The sequence below is a fragment of the Vicugna pacos genome, chromosome 3 (genome assembly GCF_048564905.1).
Source record: "Vicugna pacos chromosome 3, VicPac4, whole genome shotgun sequence".
NCBI classification, from domain to species: domain Eukaryota; kingdom Metazoa; phylum Chordata; class Mammalia; order Artiodactyla; family Camelidae; genus Vicugna; species Vicugna pacos.
Window position 1 is genome coordinate 89422498 of NC_132989.1, and position 18294 is coordinate 89440791.

At 38.0% G+C, this 18294-nt stretch overlaps 2 long non-coding RNA genes across 2 annotated transcripts; one reads left to right on the plus strand and one right to left on the minus strand.

Moving 5' to 3' along the window:
- Positions 1 to 5489: 5489 nt before the first annotated feature.
- LOC140689776 (uncharacterized) lies at positions 5490 to 7856 on the minus strand. The gene is made up of 2 exons (XR_012064886.1): positions 7518 to 7856; positions 5490 to 5811 (listed from the first exon to the last, which is right to left on the minus strand). It is a non-coding gene; the product is annotated as an uncharacterized lncRNA (long non-coding RNA).
- Positions 7857 to 8045: 189 nt separating this feature from the next.
- Positions 8046 to 15749, plus strand: LOC140689780 (uncharacterized). The gene is made up of 4 exons (XR_012064888.1): positions 8046 to 8614; positions 10960 to 11058; positions 12427 to 13719; positions 15484 to 15749. It is a non-coding gene; the product is annotated as an uncharacterized lncRNA (long non-coding RNA).
- Positions 15750 to 18294: the final 2545 nt, after the last annotated feature.

Consider the following 18294-nt stretch of genomic DNA (forward strand, 5'->3'; position numbering starts at 1 on the left):
TTCAACCATTTTTACCCCTAGAAATGGAAACTTCGTCTAATTCAACCTAATATGTATGAGAGGAGATGCTACATCACTTGCCCAAGATCGCACAATCACAAACTGGTAAATGGAGGAATTCAGATTTGAACTCAACAGTCCATTTTCTCTTTACCTTATGCTCTTCTCCCACTCATTTTATATATTCGTATATACATATATATACACACATATATATTCGTATATTTTTTGTCTCTATATAACTGCATATATAGAGGTGAATACAGGCAGACCACAGAGATACTGCTGTTCCGTTCCAGACCACCACAATGAAGCAAATATTGCAATAAAGTGAGTCACAGGAATTGTTTGGTCTCCCAGTGCATATAAAAGTTATATTTACACTGTACTATCATCTATTAAGTGTGCAATAGCATTAAGTCTAAAAAACTCAATGTACACTTGACCCTTGAACAACATGGGGGTTAGAGGCATCGACCCACTCTGCAGTCAAAATCTGAGGATCACTTTAGTGTTGGCCCTTCGTATCTATGGTTCTGCATCCTAGGATTCAACCAGCCATGGATTGTGTGGTACTATTGTATGTATTTAGTGAAAAAATCCACATATAAGCGGACTTAAGCAGTTAAAACCAGTGTTGTTCACAGGACAACTGTACATACCTTAATTAAAGAAATACTTTATTAAAAAATGCTAGCCATCATTTGAACCTTCAGCAAGTCGTAATCATTTGCAAAAGTAACATCAAAGATCACAGATCACCATAACAAATATAATCATGAAAATTTCCGGAGTATTTCGAGAATTGCCGAAATGTGACACAGAGACACAAAGTGAGCACATGCTGTTGGGAAAATGGTGTGAATAGACTTGCTCTATGCAGGCTTGCCACAAACCTTCAATTTGAAAAACTGCAATATCTGTGAAGCACAAAAAAGCAAAGTTCAACAAAGTGAGATGTGCCAGCGTACACACAGACTTAGGGTGTGTGTATGTTTGTGTATTCTTAGGTATTTCTGTAAAGGCTCCAGTATATACAGACAGTCAATCTCCTTCTACTTTCTGGACTTTAATCCCAAACTATAAAGCTGGTTTATTATTTTTCATACATGCAGTCATCATTGGTATTTTTCACCCTAAGTACTTTAATTTTGTTTTCTTTTTTTCCTCAGCCCACACTAACTTTGACAGCTATGCTTATGACTTCTATACTTTCAAACAAACCAAAAAAAGACTCATTTCCATTCACTCATCTTGACCTTAGTATCACCACAGAGTGCTTCTCTTTTTGCTATGATTTCACCCTACTTGTGTAGCTTGCCTTCCTGACAGTGTGTCTCAGGGAGCCCATTCCTTGCTTTCTTACAGAGACCAGTCTACAGTTATTAGTGGGAACTGTTTACCAGAGGGTCACTGAGATCCTCGACATGCTAGGGTGTACCCACCACTCAGCTGGGGCAAAATCACCGTTAGCCAGACTGGCTCGTCTGCGATCTGTAGACATTTTCCTTTGATGGATTAAACATACTCTTCTTTCAAAGTTTGAAGCTATTTATATCGAGCATATGCAACATGGGGATAGAGATTGCTTGATAGGAGGTAGATTTGACTCTTCTTAATTTTATTATGTCAAACAGTGCAATGTGGTATGAGTTAATTATCTAGATAACTCAAGCTAAACATGTTTTTCCACATGCTGCCTGTTGGGAAAAGCAGTCTTGGGCAAAAATCTTTCCATCCCCACTTGGTAGCATAAGAATGGGTCTTGGGTCTGGATTACTTGTTTATCAGGAGATGAGAGGTCCTTAGGGCTTGTGCTGGACTTAACACCTCTTATAGGAGTCTCTCGGTATCAGACTCAATGTCCCCTCCTTTGTTCAACTTAATGTGCACATCATATGGCACCTGATCACCCCCACTGCTGTATCTGTCCCCCATGCTAAGGGGACCGGGGCCTTCTGTTGCAGCACAAGATGGGTGTGTAGAGGCCAGGTGCCCTGTATCAGCTGCTAGGAGGGACCAGCTGGTCATGGGGAACTGACACCCACAATGGAAGCTGCCTTTGCCCTGTTTCTTCTCTACATAAGGAAAACATTGCTTTGTCTAGGGCTTGATTGTGCTGTGTTTTACTTGGAGACTCTGATTCCAAGATTCAGTGGTGTTCACACTCCTACACCCAGTGATAGGCAGCAGGTGCCATCGGCTCAAGGTTAAGGTTATAGGTAGAATTTGCATCATTTTACATTTTTAAATTTAAATTATCAAGATAAAAATTATTCTGGCAAATCTCTATATATCTCTCTCACACACACACACACACACACACACACACACACACACATAAAGAGAGTGAGAGGAAGAAAATTATGTGACTGAATACATAGTTTGTACAAAACCCAGAGTATGCACCTTTTAGAAAAGCTTGGCCCCATCTCCCCACCTACCCCCATCTGCTGGTCCTTCTTGCCCTTTTGGTGGATTCTTCATGGATCCCACCAATCCTACCCATATATGTTCATCTTCTCTCCCCTCGTCTCCTAATGCCACTGCCTATCTCAGCCTCCTGGAAATGAGGATTGGGTTTTCACATAGTCTTTATTGCTGCCACTGAATAATACAGAAACTTCATCTTCCAAATCAAACCCACTTGACATAAGAGTCTCTGGGCTGCTTGGAGGTGCCAGGTGGTACAACCAGAGATTGTAGAAGAGCTGAGGTCCTATGGTGTGAACTCTGACCAGTGACAGAGCCATCTGGTAAATCGCTTGCTCTTTATCTTCTAATGGACTGGTCTTTGTTCCAGAGACCTAAAGGAGGCCCCCAGAGACCTAAGAATAGTTATGCTTCCTTATGTTCTTTGATCCAATTGGTAAGACTAAATAACAGTGTACAGTGCCCCATCGAGAAGAGGATTCAGAGCAGAAATTTGCAGAGGTATTTTCTTTAGCTTCCTGTAGCCAACAAATTTATTTTTCTTGAATGAGGAGAGTTTGAAAGTTAATATCAGAATATTGTCCATATTATGTTTAGTCCCTTTTACATGTAATAGGAACATTAGAATAAGAAGGGTATTTAGAGAACGCTCATATGTGGAATCTAAAAAACAAAAACAAAAACAAACAAACAAACCAAAACAAAGCATAAATACAGGACAGAAATAGACTCATGGACAGAGAATACAGACTTGTGGTTACCATGGGGGTAGAGGGTGGGAAGGGATAGACTGGGATTTCAAAATTGTAGAATAGATAAACAAGATTACACTGTATAGCACAGGGAAATATACACAAAATGTTATGATAAATCACAGAGAAAAAAATGTGACAATGAGTGTGTATATGTCCATGAATGACTGAAAAATTGTGATGAACACTGGAATTTGACACAACATTGTAAAATGATTATAAATCAATAAAAAATGTTAAAAAAAAAAAAAGAAGGGTATTTAGAATTCCCTCCTGCTCAGCTTTCAAACATGGGCCCCAATGACTCGGCTTTTTGCATTTTGGAGCAGTGATAGATAAGATTGTAAAGGAGTGAAGCAGTTAGATCTGGAGGAGAAAGGGTACAGCTACCCCAAGAAGCTTCAGAAAGAAAGTGAAGGAAGGAGGAAATGACAGAGGGCGTGACTAATTTATGCAACAGCAGTTCTTAGAACTTTAGGAAGGACAAATCTCCAAAATGTAGAAAGTTTAAAAATGTTCTGGAAACTCCACCCTCCCCTTCCTAAATAGACCTTCGAAGATGACCTTCATTACTATTCAAGTTTTGATGTTTCATTTTAACATGACACAATGCTAAGGGGGATGTGGAAGCAAGAACAAGGTGGCCCCATCTTATTCAGATTACACGTAGGAACCGTTCACTTTGGTTAACAGCTTGGTGATCTTCGCATACTTCATTTTACAGTTATCCCCTACCACTGGGTATCTAGATCTAAAGTCTTTAGTTAAAGAACCATTTCTGGGTTTACTGAGAGCCCAATGGTGAAAATCTAGTGAGACCCACGCTCAGTTCTGTAGTGGCATTCATCTCTGAGAATTAAAACTTGCAAAGTGCAGGTACCACAGAGATGCTGTATATCCTGTAAAATCAATTGCCCGGTCATAGCCCCTCTGCCCCCATCTCTGAGTCACTGCAGGCGTGCTCTTTGCAGCTCTCCTCCAGTCTGCGCCGGATTGCCCTGTCACGATTTCCCACAGCCCTTGTCGGCACGCTGACTTACATCTGCTCGGATTCCTACAGTCAGGTGCTCAGTCTCAGGTCCCGCCTCTGATCTCTCTCCCTGGGAAGCAGAAGTCTGCTGAGCATTACTTTGAGGCCAGTAGAGTGGTGGCTCAGCATGACCTCATTATTAGGGCCCTTTATTTTGTCCTTTGATGTTAATTCATCCAGAAACTGGACGTAAGAACTCTGTCGAGTCCCATTGTCACACTCGTGTGTACGGATTAAGTTCAGGGAGTACAAAAAGCACAGACAATTCGGGGATCAGCTCTGTGGAGCAATAGATCCTGAACAGTATCAGCCCCAAGAGCCAGCAGGAGGCTGGCAAATTAAAGTCAAACATAAGAGAACCATTTCATCTCTGCCTTTCACTTGCCTGTTTCCTCTCACATCTACTCCCCACCCTTCTCTACTTCACTCTGTGTCATTACATATACTTTGCAGACTCCAGGGTCCTCTAGTGTTTGGCTGAAGTTAGCCAATGGGAGGCACTGGCAGAAGACAGGATGAGAGAATAAGCTGAATATTTCCTTTCCTGTTCTGGAGAGATTTCCTGCAAGCGCCCGAGCCTCCTCTGTGGCTGCAGCTCCTGCCTTACAGGTGGGCAGCGGCCCCAGCTTTCACCAGGTGGGCCGGCTCCTGGGCTGCCCTGCTCCCTCGGTCCCTCCAGCCTCCCGGTGCTTAAATTTATGCAGTTTCTTAGTGTTGTTAGTATCTGGGTTGCCTCACATTCCTTTGTTAAAATATTCAGCTTTATCATTATGTGTAAAGAATGATACGTGCTTGATTTACTCTGTTTAAAATATGATATTGACTGATATGAATTTACCAATACTGAACTGAATCTGAGCAGCCAAAATGGCAATTACCTATGGTTTCACCAAATGTCCAGTAATTTTTCTGTCTGGATGATGACTGGTATGCACCCCAAACTTGGGGGAGTAAAGGCAGCTAAAACCTGTGTCCTAAGTGGAGTGGGTGGGGACTCAGGACAGTTAAAGAAGGAAATACTATTTAAATTGTTGTTTTAAAGATAAGCATCAAGCATCAATTTAAATTGTTGTTTTAAAGAGAAAGAGAAAGTGGGTTTGGGGAAGGACAAGCCCTAGGAAAGACAGAGCATAAGAAATAGGAACACTTTTTGGCAAAGAGCAGCTTGCAGGGTTTCTAATTCATAGCTCGAGTCTGATGGTGACATGGACATCGGAAAACCAGGGTGCTTGTTTACCAGCATGGCCGTAATCAAGGACTTTAAACACGGTGGCTTAAACAGCAGAAATTTATTATCTCACAGTTTCAAAAGCTATACGTCTAAGAACAAGATGTCATCGGGGTTGATTCCTTTTGAGGGCTGTGAGGAAGGGTCTGTTCCATGCCTTTCCCCGGGCTTCTAGTGGTTTGCTGGCAATCTTTAGTGTTCCTTGATGTGTAGACACATCACTCCAATCTCTGCCTTCATGTTCACGTGGCGTTCTCCCCGTGTGTGTAACTGTGTGCAAATCTCCCCTTTTTATATGGATAACAGTCATACCAAATCAAGGCCCACACTAGTGAGGTAATTTTATCTTGACTGCCTCTGTGAAGAACCTGTCTCCAAACAAGGTCACATTCTGAGATACTGGAGGCGAGTACGAGGTGAATATTCATTCAAAATATGCATTTGAGGAGGAAGCAATTCAACCTATAACAACCACTTACAGCATTTATCCACAATTCAGAGAAGCAATAAAGGGCACCGAGGCTAATTACAGGTAGGATATTGAGAAAACACATGATATCTAAACTGTAAGTCAACAGGAGGGACGCGCTGAATCTAAAAATAGGGTAAGAAGAAAAGAAGAATTGAAGTTGACATCAAATATCTTTCTCAAGGAAACTTGGGAGTTGGTGAGGCCTTTAACTGAAAGAGGAAACATGAATTTTTAAAAAGTCACTGTTTGAGAGGTATGTATGAGAACTAGGTAATGCTTGTGTTTTGAGATGTTGAATTTGAAGTACAGGCAGAACACTTAACTGGAGACATCTCATAGGCCATGCGATTTGGGGTCTAGAGCCCTGGGGTTAGAATTCTGGGGTTCAACTCTCAACTCTCCTTTTTCCATTGTGACTTTGGACAGGGCATCTATATTTTCTAAGCTGCAGTGTCTTTGTAAGATGTGCACAGTAGTAATGTTCAAGGTGTTGTTGGAGGATTAAAGATATAAGCCATGTGAGACAGCTTAGTGCCGGGCACTATGAAAGCATTTAATATTCGATTGCTGTTGTGTTATCATAATCACTATTGCTAACTTTAGCAATGTTGGTACAAGGGATAGACATGCATGACTGTAAATGGACAGTGACATGGAAAAGTGAGCTAATGTCCTAGCAAAACAGGAGAAAAAGGACACCAAAGGTTAAAAAAAAAAAATCTCAGAAGCAAGATATGTTCCTTCTACCTTTTATAGAAGATAGTAAGAGGAAGGAAGATGCTGCCATCTGTGCTTAATATGTATACCCTGTGCCCCAAATTATGCCTGGTTTATTGTGATTCATTAACATAGTACAATAACTCTTTAAGAATTACTAATTAATTCCTCTGAAAAACATTTAGGCATTCTGTAAATATATAAGTAATAAGTAATAACAGTAGTTTCCTTCCCTACTGATAAGAAATCTTGTTCTGTATTTAAATGTTAATGTTACTACCTTCACCCACTCATCACTATGAGGAGTTGATCATAGCAAGTAAGACTTGAAAGGGACTTTGATATCAGAGCTCTATTTTAATAAAAGTAGTAGTATTTATATTCTGTAAATAAGTTCACTTGTGTCATTTTTTCATACTCCATATATAAGTAATATCATACGGTATTTGTTTTTCTCTGTCTTACTTCTCTTAGTATGATATAACTCATTTTGCTGTACACCAGAAATAAACATAACATTGTAAATCAACTATACTTCAATAAAAAGAAACCAAAAAACCCCAAATGAATTTTAAACACTTATATTTATCTATAAAAAATGAATCTTGTAAAAAAAAAAAGGAGTAATATTTACCCTTCAATAAATGCCCATGACTTTTCAAAATCTTCCCTTAGGAAAAGAGATAAAAATTCTAACCTGTCAAGGATATACTTGCACTCACAATCACACTTTGTGAAATTGCCCAAGCTTCTCTCTTTCTTGAGACCCACAAAGGAAAGAGCTGAGGAAGACTGAAAAGGCAAATGACATGCTCCATAGAAATACGATTTACCACCCACATTGCCACAGAGTGGAAATGTGCACGTATTGAATTGAACACTTACCTGTTAAATGACAGTGAAATCAGGTGTAAGCCTGCGTGAAATTGGACAAAAGTGCTTCTCTTCTCAATATTTCAGAGTGTAATTTATAAATTTTGTAACATTAAACTCTTAGAATCTTAGACATAACAACAGATTTTTAAAGTTAATGTTTTTCAAAATCACTCCTGATTTGAGAATTCTGGCTAGAGCTTTTTCAGAGGGAGAACAGGAAGAGTTGAGTGAAAGTGATTATTCACTGGACACGACCCTGTTTAACCGCCAAACAAATGACCACACTGAGTGCAGGAGAAGCAGTTTGGAACAATCTGAGATAGAGCGATACAAGTTTAGAGCTGAAGCGGTCCCTCAGGGAACATCTTATCTTATCCCTACATTTTATTTATGAAGAAACTAAACTCAGAGAGTTCAAGTGACGTTTTTATGAAGTCATAATGACTGAACGGTAGACTGGAATTATGCCTTCTGATTCTGAGACTAGCGTTTATTCCATTGGCTCATGCTGACCAATTAGAGAAAGCGAGCATTCAAAGCAGCATCCTTTAGTGAATGTAATATTCTTTCTGTGCTAATCCAGTTGGGGTTGAGGGGAGGATAAAAATGTCAGTTTTCCTCTCCATCTACCACACAAACTAGGACAGTGTTATTGAAAGGCCCAGCAGAATCTTAAATACAAAATGGTCCAGCCTCCTGAAAAAGAGGCACCGTGAAGAAAGGAAGTGCTTGTTGAATGGCTTGGCCCATTAAATAAAACAAGAAGACACGAGGTCATTTCCCTGCTCTGCTGCGGCTGCCATGATCCCTGGGGGAGGGAGTGGGCCGAGGAGGGAGAAGGTAGGTGAGGCTAGGAATGGACGGACAAGGAACTGCAATCTCGGTAAATTAGATGTAGCTTTACTTTAAGCTTTGCAAACTTTAATTAAGATTACAGGCTGATTTCCAGCCAAACCAAGGCATGTGGGCCTGAGTCAGTCTTCAGTATTCCTAAGCTCCTTGAAGGAAAAACAAAGCAATACAAAACAGAACAACCACAAAACACGGGCAGGACGATCACACCTAAGCAACACACAACACGTCTGTCACACAACTTGATAAACTCGGTAAGTACTGTGTGTGTGCGTGTGTGTGTGAAAAGTGTATTTATATTATACTTTGTGGGTTCGTCACCAGTTGTGGGTTCTGGCCAGCTGAAGTTCCACCGAAACAGAATGAGTTACTCAAGACTCTGGGGAAAAGTCAGGAGAGCGAGAGGGAGTCGGGAGGCAACTCCATGAGTCTCTCAGATCTCTCATGTTTACTGAGTACAGTCGAAGCAGGAATTTGGGGAAGGACAGGGTGGGATCACAATGAGTACAAAGGCTTTGTTTATTGTTGGTGTTTGGCTCAAGGTCAGAAGACCCTTTTTGGTGAATCATAATCGTGTTGAGCCTTTCAGCTTTATCAGGGCAGAAAGTATGAGAATCACCTGCTTAACAAGATTTTTCTTGGACTCAGGCGGCTGTGCCTGTCTTAGGTTGCCCCCTCAGGGGATCTTACCCATCATGGGCTAACCAGCCTTCTCACCTCTGAGTCTGCAGCTTTTTATAAGTTGTTTACCATTCCAGCCCAAGGCTGTTTTGGGGATAGAAGACTAACTGCAGGCACGCCCCAGCGTTTATAGCTGGGGGCCTGGGTCATTGCTAAAACCTCAAGGCAGATACTAAGCACATCTTCTTTAAGGAGGTAAGTGGCTGGGATCTGTTACAATTTGTTAACCCAATCATGGGCTCCCACAATACTTGACTGTATATATATAGAATAACTCCGGAAGGATTAACAAGAACCAATAACATACATTAACTCATTTGCAGGAACTTAGGGGTCTGAGGATAGGTGTGGATGGAGGGTTTTTTTTTCACATTTTTAAAAATAGCAGTATAGTTGATTTACAACGTTGTATTAGTGACAGTGCCGTTTTAAAAGTGAGAATCTGAAGCTTGACCCCTTTCTATTCCCCGGCTTTTTCAGATCTGACCTTTTCAGCAATTCAAGGCTTCTCCCCAAATGATGCTTGCTTTCCTGTCTAACCCATAGCGATGTTGAACATATTTTTATTTATTGGGATTAGTGAGGTTGAGAGAAAACAATTACTTCCTGGTCAGAAATAAGCCTTATTTTGCTGCACAGTGAGGAGAACTAGACCTTTCTGAGTCTCTCTGTGATAAGCAGTGTCAGGGACCTTCACGTGCACATTCCATCTGATCTCCTCCATCATTCTGTGCAGATGAGAAAACTGAAGCTGAGTGAGTTCAAGTGACTTTTCCAAATGACTGGAAAGTGGCAGAGAAGGATTGCAAACAAAGCACACCAAGTAAAAACTCCTAGACTTCTTTATCCCCCATTGTATCTCAGTGTCTTTGCCATGAAAAATTTACTGGAATAATCAGAGTTTGTGAATAAGTATACTTGTATCATATATACATATAGACTTTTTATCTTATTCTTTTATGATTAGAAATCCTAATTTTTGCTATTTTCCATCCATCCTGAAGAATAGGAAAATTGACACCAAACCAATCCACCTCCTAATATGAGTTCTAATAAATAATTACATTGATTATTCATCAACTTTCATTAATTCTGTAAGAATTTGATTAAATCATTTTATAAACAGCTCATCAAAGTAATTTCACAAAGGTAGCCTAGAAAAAAATGTATATTTCACTTGCATCATTCGTCCTGGGATCAAGTTCAGAATAATAAGTTGTTCCTCTTATTTTTTTTTAAAAATCAATATGACATAAACTTGGACACACATGATATGTCCATATTCTCTAAATCTGTGAGAGAATTTTCTACAAGCATGGGATGAGTTTCTATAATGTTACTATTTTATGTCTCCATTCTTAAGAATTAAATTTAGGTGCAACATAGTGGGGTTTTTTTCCACTTAAAAAAACAGCTTTGACTCTTGTATAGGATTCTCAGACCATCACTAATCATATTTTTATATACTCAGGTGAGGTTTCAGGTACACTCAAAGTTCCATAGAAGGAAGAGAGGATCTACTTATTAGCCATGACTATTTAGATGGCTGTCCCATTGAGTTCGTATTTCCCCTCTTTATTCAGCATTGCTGAACTACAAGACTGTGTGTAATGTCAAGGCCATCCATCTGGGCATCTTTTTGTATTCCTGTGCTCAATTCGGATGGCAAGTTAGACAAGTAAGAAACTTGGCCTGAGAAGGGAAGGGAGTCCAGGGACTCAGACTCCTTCAGGATGAAGACCTGTCATGTTACCATAAGAACTGCCAAGACCAGCAAGTGTGGTATCTGAGGGTGAGGGTGATCTTGAGTGGACGGTAGTAGAAGGCATTAATCAGTTTGGCCCCAAGACCAGGTACAGAGGTTGGGGAGCAGGTTGTAATTCATCCCAATAACCTTCCTCTTGTACATTTTCCCCAGGAAGAAAGATCCAACGGAATCTAGAAGAAATGCTCCTATAACAAACATGAACAAAGGTGATGTGAGAGGCAGACGCAGAGGACTGCAGTGAACAAGGAGGTGCGCTGTCAGAATCCCCTGAGTAAAGAACTTGTCCCCGCTGTACTTGTCCAATGGATGATTAATCAGGTCTTGCACTAGGTGTACAAGAAGTTTTTTGATTAGAGACTAGTCACATCATTTATAAGCTAAAACGAAACTAAAATGAATCTCATTTTCTAGTCTTCTTTGTGCACTTTGTGGTCCAAATAAACATCTTATTTCAATCTCATCTCATTCTTGTCTGACTTTCATCTGTCTTAGTCATTATAACCATCTGTAATTTCTTCCCTAACCATCCCCCAACCTGTAATTCAAATCTGGTTTAAACATACTTTTCTTCATGCAATTTTGTCTGATCCTCTGAATTACAAATGATCTTCTCTTCCATTTCCCTCTATCAAGCATATTTTTCGTGTGTCGTTTTAATGCCTATAATCAGATACTGTCTTAACTACTAATAAAGATACTTGTATTTACCTTCCCTTAATTTTAAACTCTTGAAAAAAATAAAAAGACACAATTTTTTGAGTTCTTGCAATGCTATCTGAATTCTTTTAGATGTAATAATTCAATAAATATTTGTTAAGTACATTATTTAACAGATTCTTAGGAATGATAAGAAAAATGAAGCAGTGTGACAAATAATGGATAAAAATACAATTCTTTGTTAAAAAAGAAAATTAAGGTGACTAAAAATCTGGAGTTCTAAATATTTTCCCTTAGTTTGTATGAACCAGTCATTTAGTTTAAGAAAAGCCAGAAAGCATCAGATGAGCATTCCAATTTCTCTTTGTGGAAAGTCCTGCCCTTTCTCATATTGTATAATGTGTGAGGTGGAATTCTTCACTTTTTTCCTCTAAGTATATTCCTTGTAGAGGTTGGAAGGAGAGTACTTCACACGAGCAAGATTTTCAAGAAAATGTGATTGAACTTTAAAATAAAGAAATTCTAACTAGAAAAAAAAATTCCATAAAGAACTTGATGAGGCATAAATTAAAACTACTTACATTGTCAATTATCTCTGTTGCTATGAAATTCAAGTGATATGTGAAATAGATTTATTTCTACTGGTTCAAAATCAGAAGCATAATCGCCTATTCCTGAAAGAACACCCTTAGTCAAATCTAAGTGACCTTTAACTTTGAATGGTGTGCTGTTTGAGCCATCATGCTAATTTCCAAATGACTTCAAAATGTGCATATGTGTAATATACAAATATTTCACACTATAAAGCCCAAACTTCCGTGTTTCTGTACTTCCTCTCCCCAAAGGCAAATGCTGTCTTGCCATCTCCACTTGAAACACACTATCTAATTAACTCTTATAAAGACATTGGCTGTCAGAAACAAAGACAAAAATAACACAGAGCATTTCTCTCCTACTTAGCCCACAGAAATACACTGTCCCCAGGACCAACAGCAGAGACAGAATGCTGTAATGAAAAGGACAGGAGTTCTTTCAGATGGAGGAAAACTGGAAGGTAAGCTCTGACCTTTTCCAGCAGAGCTGACCTTGGTCTATGGACTTGTTCTCTCATCTGTGCACTCAGAGTGGTTGTGAGAACTCATGCAAAGTACCTCCCACAATGACTGACTGGTCAGGAGCACTCCATAAACTTTAGTGTCCTTCTCCTGACTGAGTATTTAATATACTTAAATCAAAGTGCTTTAACTCCTTTTGAGCAGGTGTTAAAAAAGATCAAGTGCCTCACTCCAGGAATTTAGTTTCTAGAGTATTTTGAAAATTGTCTCAGCATACAGTGCGCTGGTTCTTAGCCATCCACTCCTGACTGAACATTCTACAGGAAGTTGGTTTTGCTATGACAGCATTTTCAGGTATGTCTCCTCCTCCCCTGTTGCCTAACTATAATCGATGTCATAGCCTCCACCCCTCCCAGGAACCAAGGCTAAAGCATTTTATTAGTAGAGCAAAAGTTAGTAACGTACACCTTGGAGAATGAAGGCTGGCTAACCCAAGAAAGGAAAAATGGTGCTGCTCCTTTGTCTCTCCTGTCCTATATCCTGGCTTAGGGGCGTTCTCCTGATTGATTGACAGCTCAGTCCCTTGAGTGCTTAGGCATGCTTCTCCTTTGGGCATGCTCTTACCCATGATGCACACAGAAAAACCTGTGGGAGGGGTCCAAACCACAATGCTAATTACACTATGATGAGCACTGGGTTATGTTAAGTCTGGTCCTTCTCTCTACTGCGCAGCTGCAAAGTCTGATTCTAACCGGCTTCTTTGTTGTTGATCACTTAGAGAAAGTTAAACTCTTTGAATCCCCTTATCCTGAGTGCAGGTGTACTTCTAGATTGCTCCTTCTCTTTTCTATCTAACTGACTAACAATTTTAGTTCTTTATTTCACATGGCCAATGACAGGCCAAAGTGAGCAAATCTCATCCCCATGATCTGCAGAGACGTTGGGGCTAATTGCTCTCTTTTCCACAGAAAAGGATCTGAAATGGAAAAGGGGGAGGGGATTAACATTTATTGAATTTAATCATATGCCAGATACTAAACTGTGTACTTTATGTATTATTAACAATTATATTTTACCCTCAGCTCATACTCAGATTAGGTTGGTCTGGTTCATATTTTCATTTTGACGGCTCTAGAGTTGAGATTGGTGTTCCAATTTGTCTCATTACATATTCTTCTGAGAGCCAAAAGAGAACAAGGTAAATTGAACTTTGGAGTAATTTATGTGGTTAGGTCATTTTAAAACTCATTACGAATTGAAAATATGAAATTTCATTGATTTTCTATGTCAGATATTACTAAAATTATTTTTCTGAACCTCATGTAAATATATACCAACAAATATTTGAAAAACACAGGAAAAAAAAGGAAATTTAAAAATTCACTACTTGAGATGTCCACTATTAATATTTTGTTATATAACTTCCCATAGACTTCTTATTTTACATACACATGTTACATATCATATATAACACCATACTAGAAAATACATAGAAATAGAGACTTGTTTATTTCATAATTGTATTGAGTTTTTAATATAAAAGTAATCTATTCTCTTTGGAATATATTTTAAATTCTACAAAATTCTATTTTCAATAATCATAGTCTTCATCTCTGGAAGCAAGTACTCTCATATTTCTCAGCTGAATTTGCTATACATATGCTGACTAGTTACCTAGACACACATGCATGTACTTGTTTTTAAATTATACATAAATGGCACATGCATCACACATGAGTCTGAGCCTCATGTTTTAAATGTAAAGTCAACTCATATCAGTATCTACAGTAACTGTGCTGAATGGTTTTATATTAACTTTCTCACTGATAGTAAGATTACAAAGAAATTGTAATTATCATCATAATTTTCAAAGCTACACATCCAAAAAATATTAGAGCCATGTTCCAAAAAAATGTGATCTGCTTTCAGTATATAATTTTAGCTAATAAATTTGGTTAATTCTAACTTTTCCCATAATTTCTGAATATTACAGATTAATTTGAATTCTGAATATTTTATCTATTTGTTAGTCTTAAATCCAGTATTTTGTTTTCTAAAATTTTCTAATGGGTCATTTTTAATTGCGTTTATAACTTCATTGCATTATAGTTTCTAATATTTTTCAGTCAATTTTCTTAGGCTTTCCCCCCCTCTGAAAATAGTGACAATTTTTGTCTCCTTTTTTCCAATCTGTATACTTACGTATTTCTCTTGTCAAATTATATTGAATAGCACTTCCAGAAAAATATTTGATGATAATGGTAATAGTATTCATCTTTGACTTGTTTCTGACGTCAAAGGAAACTATTATTTTTTTTCAAAGAAATCTAATTGCCATTAATTAGGAGATAATAAAGCACATTGAACCTAGGACATATGCTACTCTTTTTTTTATTGTTTATCTTATTTTTCTCTGATGGAATCTGTTCATATTAGATTGATGTCTTCCAGTCCAAACAACTGGTTATTACTTCTCACTTCCTGAGACAGTGATTCCATCAGAAGTGATCTTTTTCCAACACTCTAATTTAATAAAATTTTAACGGGTAATGACTAGAGAATTTGATGTGTAAGTTAAAATACAATTTCTTTGCAATGAAAGGCATCACTCTCTCGATCTTATACTAACAAACTATCTCTCAGTTGTCTACTTTAGCATTAAAGTCTGTATCAAAATAACTCATACACCTTTCCTTAAGTTGAGCAGAGATAACCCCATGAAAGGAAGGGCTATGAGCATACAGCCTGGCGGTGCTTGCACTGACACAGATGGTCCAAGTAGACAGAAGAGCAGATTCAGGTGCTGAAATACACTTTGCATACTAAACATTGTAAAGTTATCCTAACTGCATGTTTTGCATGCATTTAAAAAACATTTAAGTAGCATGTGTTGAATTACTGAGTTTAATTCCCTAACTCAGACAACAGACTAGTGAAAGATATTATATGTTTCCCTCTACAGAAGCTGTCACATGAGACATCAAGCTTCTTCTCCAGGAGTCAGTTTAGGTACACATGTCTGGGGTCTGCTGTCAACCATGTATCTCCCCAAGCACGACCTAAGTCAGCTGCACACAAGAGCAGTGGTTTCCTTAAGCTGCATAGCCTCACAGAACACTTAGGATGCAAGAGAGAAGAGCACCTCTTCCCTCCCTGACTCCTCGGTATACATGCTGCAAAGTTGAAAGAAGAAAACCTGGAACTTATTATGTGCCACAGTTATTATGTTTTATTATTGTCCCCTGATCACTGAATATTTATAAAGTTATTTATTGAGCAAAGTATGAAATTTTCATTTGATGTAGTATTCACAGTGTTTGATCAAACCATGTTTTTAGATTTATATGTAAGGATTGCAAAAAACAGTAGATTAAGCCCTCTCATTTAACAGACTAGGATATGGGATGAGTTAAGGCTGAGTTTTCTAAAATGAGAAATCTCCATATTAAAAGTTATCAGAAAAGAGAAAAATGCTTTTGATTAAAGTCCTGGATAAGGAGACATGAGTCATTTTATCTAGCCTTTTCCTTTAAGAAAAACACTTTTATGTAAAATAATTGCAACGTGTTCACAAATTCAAGTCATGGATATTTTATTCGATGCTGAGATACTGCCCTATTTTTTAAGATCTATGAACAAAAGAATATTCTCCAATCACAAGCAGTTTGCAACCTACCAGAATACACTAACATTGCCATTTTCCCTTCTCTTTTCTTGTCATTACTATCTTTGGACACTCCACATTAGTCCTTTGTTATAACTTTTTAAAAACTCTAATACTTAGCTCTTCCACATGAAAAGTGTGGATCTAATTATCTGCATCATTTATGTTTTCTACGTAATGCCTAAAACCAAAATTAATATTCACAAACACAGGAGAGTTATTTGCATACACATGAATGCCATTCTTTTTACTGTTTTTCTGTTACTGCTAGTCAATAGGGAATTTGAGAAAAAAAATTTTAAAGACCTTTGAATAAACAAATATATTTGGCCATGTCAGTACAAACAGTGATGCATACAGCAAATAACCTTTGGAAACAATTATTCTGTTTTGATGTTACCCTAGATGCCAGAAAAGAGTAGTAGTTTTGAGTCAGCCACCTGGTACAAATGGACAAGGCACATAACACATCTGGACTGGTTTTCTCAGCTGTAAAATGAGTGTGTGTGTGTGTGTGTGTTTGAGGACCAGGTGGAGTAACATCCCTAAATAATGTTGTGACCTCTTTCTAGTTCTCAATTTTTATTTATGTCTATGGGGCTGATTATTTTACCTTTTTTTTCATCTCTACAGTTATTAAATTTGATCCATTTCAAACTCTGCTTGCTCTACAAACTAATTTGGCAATTGCATTCATTTCCATGATCACAATCTTACCATCTAAACCTGAACTCTTGATTCATAGTCTCAGCTGCCCCTGCACATTCCAACTGGGATGGCCGTTCGATCATTCCTTTATTCAGCATATTTATTCTTACCTTATTTTTCATTTTTGTTTTCTATCTACCATATGCCATGTCACAAGGATGAATGTAAAAGATTTTAAAGGGTGTCCACTGTCATGAAATCTGTAATTTTCTAAGCTTTGTTATGTCCCCAAACAAACTCTCCTTGAAATCTGTGTTTCATCCTATATTTCCATAATTTAATTAATTCCACCAAAATACAGCTCACTTGAAGACAGTCCTTGAAGGCCTGGCCACTCCCTTTACATTCAGTCCCCAAGTCTTAGGATTTCTATCTTAGTAATAATTCTCCTGCATCACAGTCATTGCCTTAGGACACATCACAAATCAACAAATCTGCATTAAGCATCTAATTTATTAATATTATTCTCCTTAAAGTTTCACAAAGTGGTTATAAATTTTCACTTTCACACATGTGTCACTTAATATTTGAAACAAACTTAAGCCCTCAATTCTCTCTCTAACTTTGTTACAGAATGAACCAGAGTCTTGGGACTTCAGATGTTTACTTTTGCAACATGAAAAATTCTAGACTTAGCTAAAGACACTTCATTATCTCCACACATCTACCCAATGTCAACCTTTTTAAGAGAAATTAGATTTATGTTTGCAACATGACATGCAAACTATAAGCCACAAAGAACAGAGTTTATAAAAATGAACGAGCAAAATCTTGCTCTATTAAGTATATAAAAGGTACAATTTGCTAAAGTAGGGCTGTTTTTCACACTGTTGTCATATATCAGTTTTTGTTGTTGCTCATGATATTTTATCTCAAATTCTGTCAAAGGCCATTTTCAAATATAAGGAAAGAAATACTTATGCATGTATCCATATCAATATGTGAAAATTAGCTATTACATGCATTAAATAGATGATGGTAAATGATAATCCTGGTGGGAGTCAGCTGTGAAGAGGAAAGTTAAATTAATTCTACCTGATCAGTTCTCTAAATGTCATCACATTTGGAAAGATCATCTAAGCAGTAATCCTTTTCTTTATTTCTTCATATCTCAGTGTTTTTCCCCCCAGAAAATCTTTAAATAAGCATCAAAATGTAGGTAGTTATTGAAGAGAGAAGGACACAAAAGGAGAAAAAAAATTTGAATTTTAGAACTAAAATGATTTCAGAAGAGATTCCTTTAACTTGTGGCACCAGAAGTGCCTACCCAACCAGACTCACAGAGTGTGTGTTAGTAGTTCTAGGACGAGACTCAAGGGAGCTGTGTTTTCATACAGTTGTCCAGGTTATTCAGATGCTTATGGCTAGTCTGCAAATTATCATTTGGGAAGACTGATATAG